The 12159-nt window shown below is 37.7% G+C and overlaps 1 pseudogene; it reads right to left on the bottom strand.

Annotated features, from left to right (window-relative positions):
- Positions 1-9860: 9860 nt before the first annotated feature.
- Positions 9861-9985, bottom strand: LOC115288708 (annotated as a pseudogene).
- Positions 9986-12159: the final 2174 nt, after the last annotated feature.

The following is a 12159-nucleotide window of genomic DNA, read 5'->3' as shown; positions in this document are numbered from 1 at the left end:
CAAGGGCAAACCATAACTTTGTATTGGAGGAAAGAAGCTGCCATCACTGCAACCCACTGGTCAACCTTGGCACCACTAACAGTGATGAAACCTGACATATATTATCTTTTGATGAGATTAAATTATGAATAACTCAACATGACATGTCTTATATCGGAGCAAAAAAATGTTTCACTGGACTCCATTCAGGCTTGTAGTTCCACATTATTGGAAACACAGAGAATAGAGTAGCAAGCTAAATAGCACGAACAAATCAGACAAGCTGAGAAGGTAGAACGTGATAACTGGACTCATCTATTTAACAAATTAGTGACACAAGAAAACAGGAGGACAAGAAGGGACTATTCGAAAGTAAAAGAAGTCGAGGATTGGCAGATATAATAATGGTCCTGAATTGTATTCTTGTTTTGACAAACCAGTTATAAAAACATTTGGAGGACAGTTGGAAATTTTTTAATCTAGCTGAATAACAGGCAATGTTAAGGAATTATTATTAATTTTTAAGTATTTGATAGTGTTATTGCTTACATAGAAAATGCGATTTTTTAGAGATGCAGACTAGATCACTTAGGCATAGAATCATGATGTTGGCAATTTAAAGTACTTCAGTAATTAAAAACAGTAAAGTTTTGGGGTTCAAAACTTATGCATCAATTAAGCGTCCAACTTTAGCTCAGGTCATGATCTTGCGGTTTAGGAGTTTGAGCCCCACACAGGAGTCTCTGCTGTCAGTGCAGAGCCCACTTCAGATCCTCAGTCTCCCTCTCTCTCTGCCCCTTCCCTGTGGGAAGCTGCAAAGATTCAGCTGCTTGGCCATTTACTAGCCGGAAATGTCACTCCCCGAAGGGAGTTACAAAAATAGGCAGGGGAGCTCCACTCCCTGTCAGAGGAGAAGCCAGAAGAACAAAGATCAATCGCCTACAGGCAGGGTGGTATCCGCCCTTCAGTGCTGTGCTAAAAACCTTAGTTTGGTTCCTCTTTTACTCCAGCCTTAATCCCTTAACCCTGTTTCCTAGCAACCGACCTAAGTCAGCTGCCTTGTTTTCCCGCCTCAAAACCTTTATAAGATACAGTGTTTTCTGAATAAAAGAAGAGGCTTGAACAGATACTGTGTGCTGTCTCCACTCTCTGGGTCTCCCTCCTGCCCTATTTCTCTCTCCCTCCCTCAGGAACGAACCTGCAAGGATTTACCACCCTGCTGGCCGGGGCGGGACCGGACAAGTGCCACCCCAACGTGGGGCGGTGAAGGGACACGACACTCCCCCACTTTCTCTTTCTCAAAAATAAACATTAAATAAGTAAACATCAAAGTTTTAAAAACCTACAATCTTAAGTACATTACCATTGTTTATAAAACAGTGCAGTAAAATAGAAATATGATATCTAATAATATTATCATTTTAACATATAAGCCATATAAAGAGTTGTTAGTGGGATGGTTAATTTTCTTTTTTTCATACTCAGTCTTCAAGTTCAATGTGTGTTTTATACATACACCGCAGCTCAATTTGGGGTAGTGACATTTCAAGTGACCAAAAGCCATATGTGCTACTGTCTTCAGTATTGGACTATGTGGACTATATGACATAAAATTCAAATTCCTATAGAATGACATAAAATGCTTTTCTTAATCTGGCCCCAGCCTGTATTTCCAGCCCCATCTCCTATCATATACCCTATACTTCAGCCATTCCCTAAAATGCCAAACTCATTCACCCATATACTTTTACATAGACCGCATCTTTCCAATAGATTAAGCCCTCTGCTTTCCCTAGTCGGAAGAACTTCATCTCATTTGGTGACAAAGATATTCCTTTTATTATATCTGATCCTGTTATCTGCAATTTTTATAAGTGCCAGCTATTTTCTGATTCTAGCTGAATCATAAGCTTTTTAACAAGAGAACCTGCCATAATCATTTTTGTACTCCCAACATGTTTGAAGGTGGGAGGGAGGGAAGGAGGGAAGGAGGGAAGGAAGGGAGGAAGGAAGAATGGAGGGAAGGAGAGAGGGAAGAAGAGATTATAACTCTTATGTTACTAGATTTGGATTTTTTAAAATAAATTAGATGCTCAATGCTAATGAAAACAAATCAAAATAATTTTTCATTTGTCCTTTGATTCAAGTGCTTGAATTGTCCATATTACTGTAGTACAGCATCATCAGTAAACAGAAATCAAAGACTAGCAAGGCCTGAGCCACTGTATAAAATAGATCTAGTTCCCACAGTTTGTGTATATCATCTTTCTTTTCCATCCTTGGGAAGTATTATTCCTCATACTTGCATAACAATCAGTCACGATCAATGTAATGAAATCATAATTCAAATTACGGCATTATGTTGAATCAAATGTCTGTGATAAATAAACATGCTTTAAGAAAAATGCTTATATTTTATCCAATTTCTATTAAAAGACCATCAAATATCTTTATGTAACAACATAAATGTATCAATATGTTTCTAGATATCTTGATATATTTAACATTACACAAATAGTCAATATGTCTAAATTTTAATAAAAAATGGCTATGTCTCTCAATCTTGTTTTTTTTATGCTTATTTATTTTTGAGAGACAGAGAGACAGAGTGTGAGCAGGGGAAGGGCAGAGAGAGAGGGAGACACAGAATCTGAAGCAGGCTCCAGGTCTGAGCTGTCAGCACAGAGTCCAATGCGGGGCTCGAACTCACCAACCAGGAGATCACGACCTGAGCCAAAGTCAGCCACTTAACCCACTGAGCCACCCAGGTACCCCCTCAATTTTGTTTTTAAGCTTCCTTATTACCAAAAATTAGTTCCAGAAAATCTTCTACATTATGAACATTATTGTGGAACTGGGATATACAGATGATACCAAAGTAAAATATTATCTTTTTTTAAAATCTGCTTTATAATTAAAACTAAAATATCATTAAACAAATTGAGAAAGTATTATCTAACAGGTAGTTTAATGGTATTTATGTTGGTTTTCTCCCCAGAATAGTTCTGCTTTGAAACCAATCTAGAGAAGGAATCTTTTCTGATATAATGTTCCCTAATGCTTCTCTGGATAGAAACTTTGTGATTGTGTAATTTTCTTTTCATTTAATTACATTAAGTTTAAATTGATTTATAATATCCTTTGAAATAAAAGAAAACAATTACATATTTAAGAGATGGCAAAAAATGATCTTGAGAGGACCAGTATGGGCATTCTTTTCCTTTATTAAATTTTGCAAACATTTTTATATACTTTTTAAGTTTATTTATTTATTTTGAGGGAGAGAGAGAGAGAGAGAAGGAGCAGGGTAGGGACAAAGAGAGGGAGAAAGAGAGAGTCCGAAGCGGGCTTTGCACTGATAGTGCTGGAACTCACCAACCGTGAGATCATTATCTGAGCCCAAATCAGGAGTTGGATGCTTAACCAACAGAGCCACTCAGGTGCCCAGCAATCATTATTTTCATAAACAATTGTTGTGAACTTTCTCATGGCAATTAGGAGGGGAGGAAATAGACAAAATTCCTGTTCATGGGTGGTTTGCATTCAAAGAGAATACAGATACAGGAAACTATTATAAGCTTAAAAAACATACATGAGAAAGAAGAAAGGGCCCATGGAAAAATATAGACGGGAAAAGGAGAGGAAAGTAGAAGTTAATGTCTAAAGTATAATCTCAATGATCATCAATGCTATCAAGTACATCAAGTACAACTGTGAACCACCTTTTTCATCCTGGATCCCCGTGTTGTTAACAGTTCATCAAATTCAGAACTTTCCTTACACTCATATACCGACACGGCAATCGCTTGTGCACAGCTCTTGAAGAACTGGCAGTTTTAATCATTAATTTTAATTAATTTGATAATACCTTTAGTAAATTAAAATGTTACACCTTCCCAACAACAGCTACATTTTAGTAGCACTTCTTTACAGAATTGTTCATTTTTGGTGTTAGTGTTTTAATTTGAGTTCTCTCAGAAACTGACCGTGAGATAAGGATTCAGGTGCAAATAGTTATTTTGGAGGTGATATCAGGAAATAGAGGAGGAACAAGAAGAAGAAGTGGAAACAAATAAAGGATGAGTTACCAGGCAATTTACCACTGTGGGCGAATACAACAAAATTTCTGTGGGCACCAATGAAACACATACCTCAAAGTGAAAGAGGATCTGGGGTATTTATACACCAACCACCCCTTGAAGACTGTTCCAAAGGGATGCTAATTCTTTGACACTGTCAGCCTGCCACAGTCTGACAAAGTTGATTCAGAGACAGCCTCAGACAAAGAAATACAGGGGCTGGAAGTTGGAAGTTGACAAGTGTGCCCTGAAGTTGAGGGACAAGAGGCACAGATGGACCCATTGGCAGAGAGAATAATTTGACGCTGAGATCAAGACCTGAGCTGCAATCAAGAGTCAGGTACTTAACCGACTGAGCCACCCAGGCTCCTCCAAGGGAGAGTAATTTGAAAACAGTTTGAAAGAAATTGTCACTCACCATCCTACTCCCAACCCCACTTAATAAATCACTCCTTTCATATAACTTCCTTTGGGTATACTTGACAAACTTGAAGTCAGAATATGCAGATTAGTTCATATTCTAAAGTCATGTGATAATTTATCATCTATTTTCTATTATGATAATAATCTATCATCTATTTTATCACATTTATTTTGTTGTTTTTTGAAAAGGAATCCCCACTGGATTATGTAACATTAAACATATGGCTCCACAAAGATTAAAAAAGCTGTGGCCATGAGGAATAAATGTTGGTAATAACACTGATGAAATTTCACATACGTGGTTTAACATGAGAAAATTGAAAGACTTTCCTAGAACTTAGATAAGCAACTAGGCCTGTTTTTTAACAAAAATATAAATAAAGACATTTTTCATTAAAATGGTAGCCTTTGAAATTGGCTTCCTGCTTTCATGTAAGAGGAAACACTTTAAGTCTGATGATTTTTTTTCTCTCTCATGAGAATGAAAAATAATCAAACCAATCTATACGCATTTTATTATGAGAAAAATACTTGGAAGAATTCTATTGGTATATGCTGGTGCAACATAACTGGTTATTAAAAAGTGTTTTTGCATGTCCTCTTCTATCAACTGGTATAAACAAAGATCCCGTGTATGTTAGAGGATTTGCATTTTCATATGTCTATCTGTTCGGAAATTTCAATGTAAGGATTACATCATATTCTTTCCTATGGCTATTTTACTATTCATTTCTTCTGACATTTCTTCTCTCAGCACCCACTGGCAGCCAGGCAATGTGCTCCAGGATTGAGAATGTATATGGAAGTGAATTTGAATGTTTTGAAGAATGGACCAACAAATACACAGATGTGTACTAAGTTCAATCCTAAAAACATGTTCGACTGAAAGAGACAACCCAGAAGATGGTAGTTACCTAATGGCCATCAGTGGAGGCCCAAACTGGGGAGATGTCTTCTTTAGGTTTTGAAGGATAAATGGGTAGATATGAAGCTATATGGGCACCAGGCAGGAGAAAGAACCTGTATAAAGGACTGAGATGTGAGGGTTACTATTTCTATAGTATGAGCAAGTAATGAGCATGAATAACTTATACAACAGGTCTCCTCCTGTTGAAATTTTTTAGGTATTTTCCTTACTTTGTCATTCCAGATAATATTGCAATGAACGTCTCTATGCTTTCAGATTTTTGTCTCCCTTAGATTAATTTATAAATATGAACTTCTGAGCTGGAATTAGTCAAAATAATTTCTTAAGATTTATTTATTTTTGAGAGAGACAGAGAGACAGAGAGAGACAGCACAAGCAGGAGAGAGGGAGGGAGAGAGGGAGACATAGAATCTGAAGCAGGCTTCAGGCTCTGAGATGTCAGCGCAGAGCCCGACGTGGGGCTCAAACCCATGAACCGTGAGTTCATGACCTGAGCCGAAGTTGGACACTTAACCAACTGAGCCACCCAGGCACCCCAAGCTGGAATTAGTCAAAAGAAAGGCTCACTTAATCAGGAGATATGCAGTGTGGATAAGGGAATTTTAAGCAAAATTATCAGTGGTTAAAGAATGTAACTCCAATGTAAGACAGAGCCTGCAGGGGGCTTCCTTCCTTTCTTTTCTCTTCCATGAGCTCTTCGCCTTTTCCTTGCAAGTTTTTAGCATGTTGTTCAGCTGTAGGGCCATGTGCTTGGTGACTGTTCTGGCTGAAGGTGGTAAACAGAGCAGAACACCAGAGTTAAGACTATAAATCATCTTGTGTTATAATACGGCTCTGCTTTTAAAAATTTTTTTAATGTTTTATTTATTTTTGATACAGAGAGAGACAGAGCAGGAGAGGGGGAGAGGCAGAGAGAGAAGGAGACAGAACCGGAAGCAGGCTCCAGGCTCTGAGCCCGCTGTCAGCACAGAGCCTGACGCAGGGCTGGAACCCACGAACATGAGATCTGACCTGAGCCGAAGCCTGAGACTTAACCGACTGAGCCACCCAGGCGCCCCAATATGGCTCTGCTTTAAAGTGCTTCTTTGTCAAAGAAGAAAAATCCCTATATTAACTGAATTGAGCTGGCAACTAGAAAGCCAGTTGTTGCTTAAAAAAATTTTTTTAAATAGCTTTCAAGACTATTTTTTTAATGTTTATTTATTTAGAGATGTGGGGAAGGGCAGAGAGAGAGAGAGAGAGGAGAAAGAGAAGCCTAAGCAGGCTCTGAGCTGCCAGCCCAAAGCCTCACGTGGGGTTTGAGCTCACAAACCATGAGATTATGACCTGAGCCAAAATCAAGAGTTGGGCACTTTATTGACTGAGCTACCCAGGTGCCCCTTTCAAGTCTATTTCAGTTATTTATATTTTTCCATTTCTAAAGCATTTTAACCAATATTTTTATGAAATGAGTTATAAGCTTTTCTTTCTACTCATCAATCTTCAAAGTAAAGGTACTTGTCAAGAGGGGGAAAAAAGCCTCGTAAATCCTTTATCAATAGTTTTTACATAAATACTGAAAAACCGTTTGGAGCAAATTACTTTTTAAATTATACAAGTCAGACATAAAATTTATGTCAATATGTAAAGAGAAATAATAATCTTAAGCAATATTCACCAAAACCCTAGCATAAACCTCTTAATGAAGTTCCAACTTAAACACTGAAAAAATATAGTATATTTACCCACACTACACATTTATTTCCTTTACAGAATTTAAGACTCAATATTTGATTTAGTTTATTAGTAATATAACAGATATAAAGAGGTAAAATTAAGTAAATAATCCTGATTCACACAATTACTGGCTTTTACATTCAGTAGTTTTGTTTATTTTCCTGTTTTCAACTTTTCTGGATTAGTTCCAGGCATGAAGTCCTTATTGCTTCAGATGAAATTGCTTCAGGTCATTCCCTAAAGGAAATTATGTAATATCTCTCACTTCTTTGGCTTTCTTTACACCATTATTTCTTTCAAAGTAGAGTAAGAAAAATATAATGGAAAATGTTTCCACATTTATCTAGGGATAAAATTATCTTTTGGACCATTTAGTCCTTACTTAAAATTATTTTAAAGATGGGATTGGAAGTATTCATTTCTAAATATTTTTTTAATTTTATTAAACACATTCCTTGAGGGGCATCTGGATGACTCAGTCAATTAAGCATCCAATTCTTGATTTCCACTGAAGTAATAAATTTATATATGGTTCATGAGATTGAGCCCTGCATTGGGCTCTGTGCTGATAATGCAGAGCCTACTTGGGACTCCCTCTCTCTCTCTCTCTCTCTCTCTCTCTCTCTCTCTCTCTCTCTCTCTCTCCCTCTCTCTCTCTCCCTCCCCTGCTCACACTGTCTCTCTCAAACTAAATGAATAAACTTTGTTTTAATTTTTTAATAAATAAACATGATCCTTGAGACAGAGAAGATCCATACTCACTCCTGGCCACCCAGATTCACCCTGGCAGCATCCTGGATCCTACACATCTCAAATCCATTAAAATGAAACAATTTGGGGTCCTCAAAAGTGGTGCCACTATCTGATGACTAATTCTTACTGTGATGTTAAAGGTTATTGGAGCACCTGGCTGGCTCAGTCAGTGAAGCATGAGACTCTTGATCTCAGGTTTGTGAATTTGAGCCACACATTGGATGTAGAGATTACTTTTAAAAAAATTTTTAAGTAAAAAGATAAATAAATTAAATTAAATGTTATTAATGGCTTAATTTAATCATTTGCTATATTAGAAAGAGTATTGCATTTGGAATCAGTAGATACTCTCATAATCTTGTTCTACCACTTGCTGAGCTATCTGAACCTGTTTTAACAGTATGGTTTCATTAAGAGCACGTAGTATGTACCACTATTCTAGGTACTTGGAGATACAAAAATGATTGAGAAAGACCTGGTCAATGGTCTCAAATAGTTTGCCAATAGTGGATGAAACATAAGAGTAAAAAAAAAAAAAGACAATTTCAATACTATGTGATATGTAGAAATACATCCTGCAGGGAGGGAATGGAAAGCTAACTGTCTTTCAGAATTTTTTCCTTTTCCCAAAAATGTTAAGCTTTGGTAAACACTTCTCAGAAAAGACAAGTTCCCCTCTTGCTAGAACTGGAAAGTCTTTATATTTTCTTTTTAAATCTTATTTGTCCTAATATAAAGATAATATGTGAAGGGGGCACCTGGATGACTTAGTCATTTGAACTGAGGTCATGATCCCAGCATTGTGGGATCAAGCCCCACATCAGGCTCTGCACTGAATATAGACCCTGCTTAAGATTCTCTTTCTCTCTCCCTCTACCCTTCTCCCCTCCTTGCATGCTCTCTCTCTCTCTCTAAAATAAAATAAAATATTTTTTTAAAAAGATAATATGTAAGTAATTAGAAAGAAAACGAAAACACTGAGCATCCTTAGGGGTTTCACTACTCATTTAGGAAAGATTTATAAGCCCTAGATTAATAAAGTAACTGCTCTGTTGGGTAAATATCAAAAGTAAGTGGATGAGATCTAATCTAACTGTTAAAAACAAGATGAAAAAATGGAGGTTGGAGATGTCAGGTGGTTGGTCCAAGGCCACACCACTAGTGAGAGGCAAAGAAGACTAGTGAGTGGCTAGTGAGTGGCAAAGAGGACCCAAAGCTAAGAGTCTAAACTTTCATTCATTCTCTCATCCATTCCTTTAATGAACACTTACAGAGTGCCAACTACATACAAACTGTGCAAAGTACTGCGAGGAATTCCAACATGCATGAGAAAGGCTCTCTGCTCCTTCTCCTACTACTTAATCATCAATATCAACTGCATTTTATGACAGAAATGAAGACTCAGTTTGGAGAGACCTTGTTTGTCTGAAGAGATGAGATGAACAAAATGTAAAAGTCTAAATTATTATGAAATATGCAAATGATATGAGTCCTCAGAGTAATACAATTAATGAGTCATCAAATATGGTAGAATCCAATGAATATTCACCCTCTAATGAGAATCAGTGCTCAGTTGAACGAAGATAGGTGACCTGAATTGTGCCTTTGGTCTTAATCTCAGAGACACAGAAGAGCCAAAAGCAGCAGCAGGGAAATAGCTTTCTAAATGAAAGATTAAAGAGAAGGCTAAGGTAGAAAAGTCGTTCCCATTCCCTAGCAAAAAGAGGGTAGAAGATCTATCTTACCTTCTACGTCCAAGTCTTACTTCTTCAAAACCAGACTACAATAAAACTGGTTTAGAATTCCTATTGGGGGGTGTCTGGGTGGCTCAGTCGGTTAAGTGTCCAACTTCAGTTCAGGTCATGATCTTGCGGTTTGTGCGTTCGAGCCCCGTGTCAGCACAGTTCGAGCTGTGCTGACAGCTCAGAGCCTGGAACTGCTTCAAATTTTGTGTCTCCCTCTCTCTCTGTCCCTCCCCCCTCATACGCTGCCTCTCTCTCTCAAAAATAAATAATAAAAAAAATTTTTTTAATTCCTATTGAAATCTCTTCAGGTTAAAAAAAACTGATAAGAACACTTGATCTTAGCCAAAAGGCCGAGAAGCGATCTTCAGGTTAAAAAAAAAAAGTAGTCTCTTGGATACTTTATTAGTAGTGTTTATTGAACTATTCCTGGACGTGATTCTGTAAATTTAGCTGCCAGATACAGCTGGTGTAAGAGTCTCAGTAATAACTATTTTAAACCCTAAGGAACTGGATTCCAACTGTAATTCCACACTGAAAGATGTATTTATTGGTCTTTTTATCTTTGGCTATTAGAATTCTTTTCATTTTCTAATTTAAATTCCAGTTCTTTAACATAGAGTGTAATATTAGTTTCAGATATACAGTTTAGTAATTCAACACTTACATACAACACTCAGTGCTCATCACAAATGTCCCCTTTAATCCCCACCACCAATTTACCATCCCTGCCCCCTCCCCCCACCCACTGCCATATCCCATTTGGTAACCACCAGTTTGTTCTCTATAGTTAAGAGTCTGTTTCTTGGTTTTTCTTCTCTCTTTTTTCCTCCTATGATCCTCTGCTTTGTTTGATAAATTCCACATATGAACGAAATCATATGGTATCTTGTCTTTCTCTGACTAACTTATTTCAGTAGCTCCATGTTGTTGCAAATGGCAAGATGTCATTCTTTTTTATGGCTGAGTTATATTCCAGTGTGTGTGTGTGTGTGTGTGTGTGTAGGTGTGTGTGTCACATCTTCTTTATCCATTCATCAGTCAATAGGCCTTTGGGCTCTTTCCATGATTTGGCTATTGTAGATAATGCTGCTATAAACATCAGGGTGCAGGTATCCCTTCAAATTAGTATTTTTGTATCTTTGTGGTAAATACTTAGGAGTGCAATTGCTGGATTGGCTATTAGAATTCTTTTAAGAACTTGCCCTCTGGTTGCTGTCCTTTTTGATATAGGGACCTGTGCATCCCAGACTGCCTGCTGTCCCTTTGGTTTCTACAGATCCAAGATACTATAAATTTGGTAGTTACCATTTCCCATCCTTTTTCTACCTGAATTTCCCTTAAATATTATGGTCATATCACTGCTATGCATTACTAAACTTCACTGTGATTAAATAGTCACCAAAAAATAAAATAAAATAAAATACCACCCTAGTCAGAGTGAATATCAGCCAGTGTCTATAGGTCCCTTTAAACCTAAAGGAAACTAGAGGAGCCTGAGTAGCTGTGCCAGTTAAGCCTCCAACTTCGGCTCAGGCCCTGATCTCACAGTTCGTGAGTTCTAGCCCCATCGTGGGCCTTCTGCTGACAGCTCAGAGCCTGGGGATTCTGTGTCTCCCTCTCTCTCTACCCCTCCCCTGCTTGTGCTCTGTCTCCTCTCTCTCAAAACTCAACTTTTAAAAAAATTTTTAAATAAAGGAAATTAACATCTGTCGTATACTATCCATGACATGAGAAAATAGCCAGGTAGGGAATTCAGAGCCAAAAGTGCACCTAATTTTGTGCGAATTCTTCATTTGCCAGGAAGAATATTAATACACCTATCATCTTTTCTGAGAAAACTTGTTCCTGAAAGGAAATAAGCAGAATTTGGCTTTATGGAAATATTCAAAGTTAATCCTTCCATCATGCAAATGGAAAGAGTATGACAATATTAAACCTTCACTTTCTCAATGCACCACAAAAGAGAAAGCAGCATGGATGTAGGCCTCTCTGGGGAAGGAGAAAAAGAATGTTGCCTGGAATAAAGCACATCAGGCTTCCAAGCTACAGTGAAACTCATTCCCGGTTGTAGGGATGTTCCTAGAGAGCTCCTGCCCAGAAACAGGGTTTGAGATCTCGGTGCAAAGTTACAGTGTAGGCTACAAACGTCTGGTGTGATTCTGCAAGTCGCACCAAACTCAATAAATATATTTGGGCTATAAGTCATACACAGAGTTAAGGCAAAATTTCAACTTTATCTTCACCCAAATCTCTGATGGGATCAAGAACTGGACAAGTGCACATTCTTTGTTTATTTTTTGAATTTTGAGGATTGTTGTTATTTTAATTTTTTGTTTAAGCTGGTGCTTGGGAACCTCTGATGAGTTCAGCGGTCGGTCAAGCATCGGGCTGAAATAGGTTGAATTGGGTTCTCTTTCTTGACATGTTTAGTGCCTCAGATTACATCGCTCTGTGCATGTGAAGACTGCAAGTACGAGGAAGGGCACTAGCGCTGACCACGAGGCAGATTGGGTAAGTCACCACAGTGTAAGGTTAG

The sequence above is a fragment of the Suricata suricatta genome, chromosome 3, assembly GCF_006229205.1.
Source record: "Suricata suricatta isolate VVHF042 chromosome 3, meerkat_22Aug2017_6uvM2_HiC, whole genome shotgun sequence".
Taxonomy (NCBI): Eukaryota; Metazoa; Chordata; class Mammalia; order Carnivora; family Herpestidae; genus Suricata; species Suricata suricatta.
The sequence above is the reverse complement of the archived record's forward strand: the minus strand, read 5'-3'. Positions and strand labels throughout refer to the sequence as shown.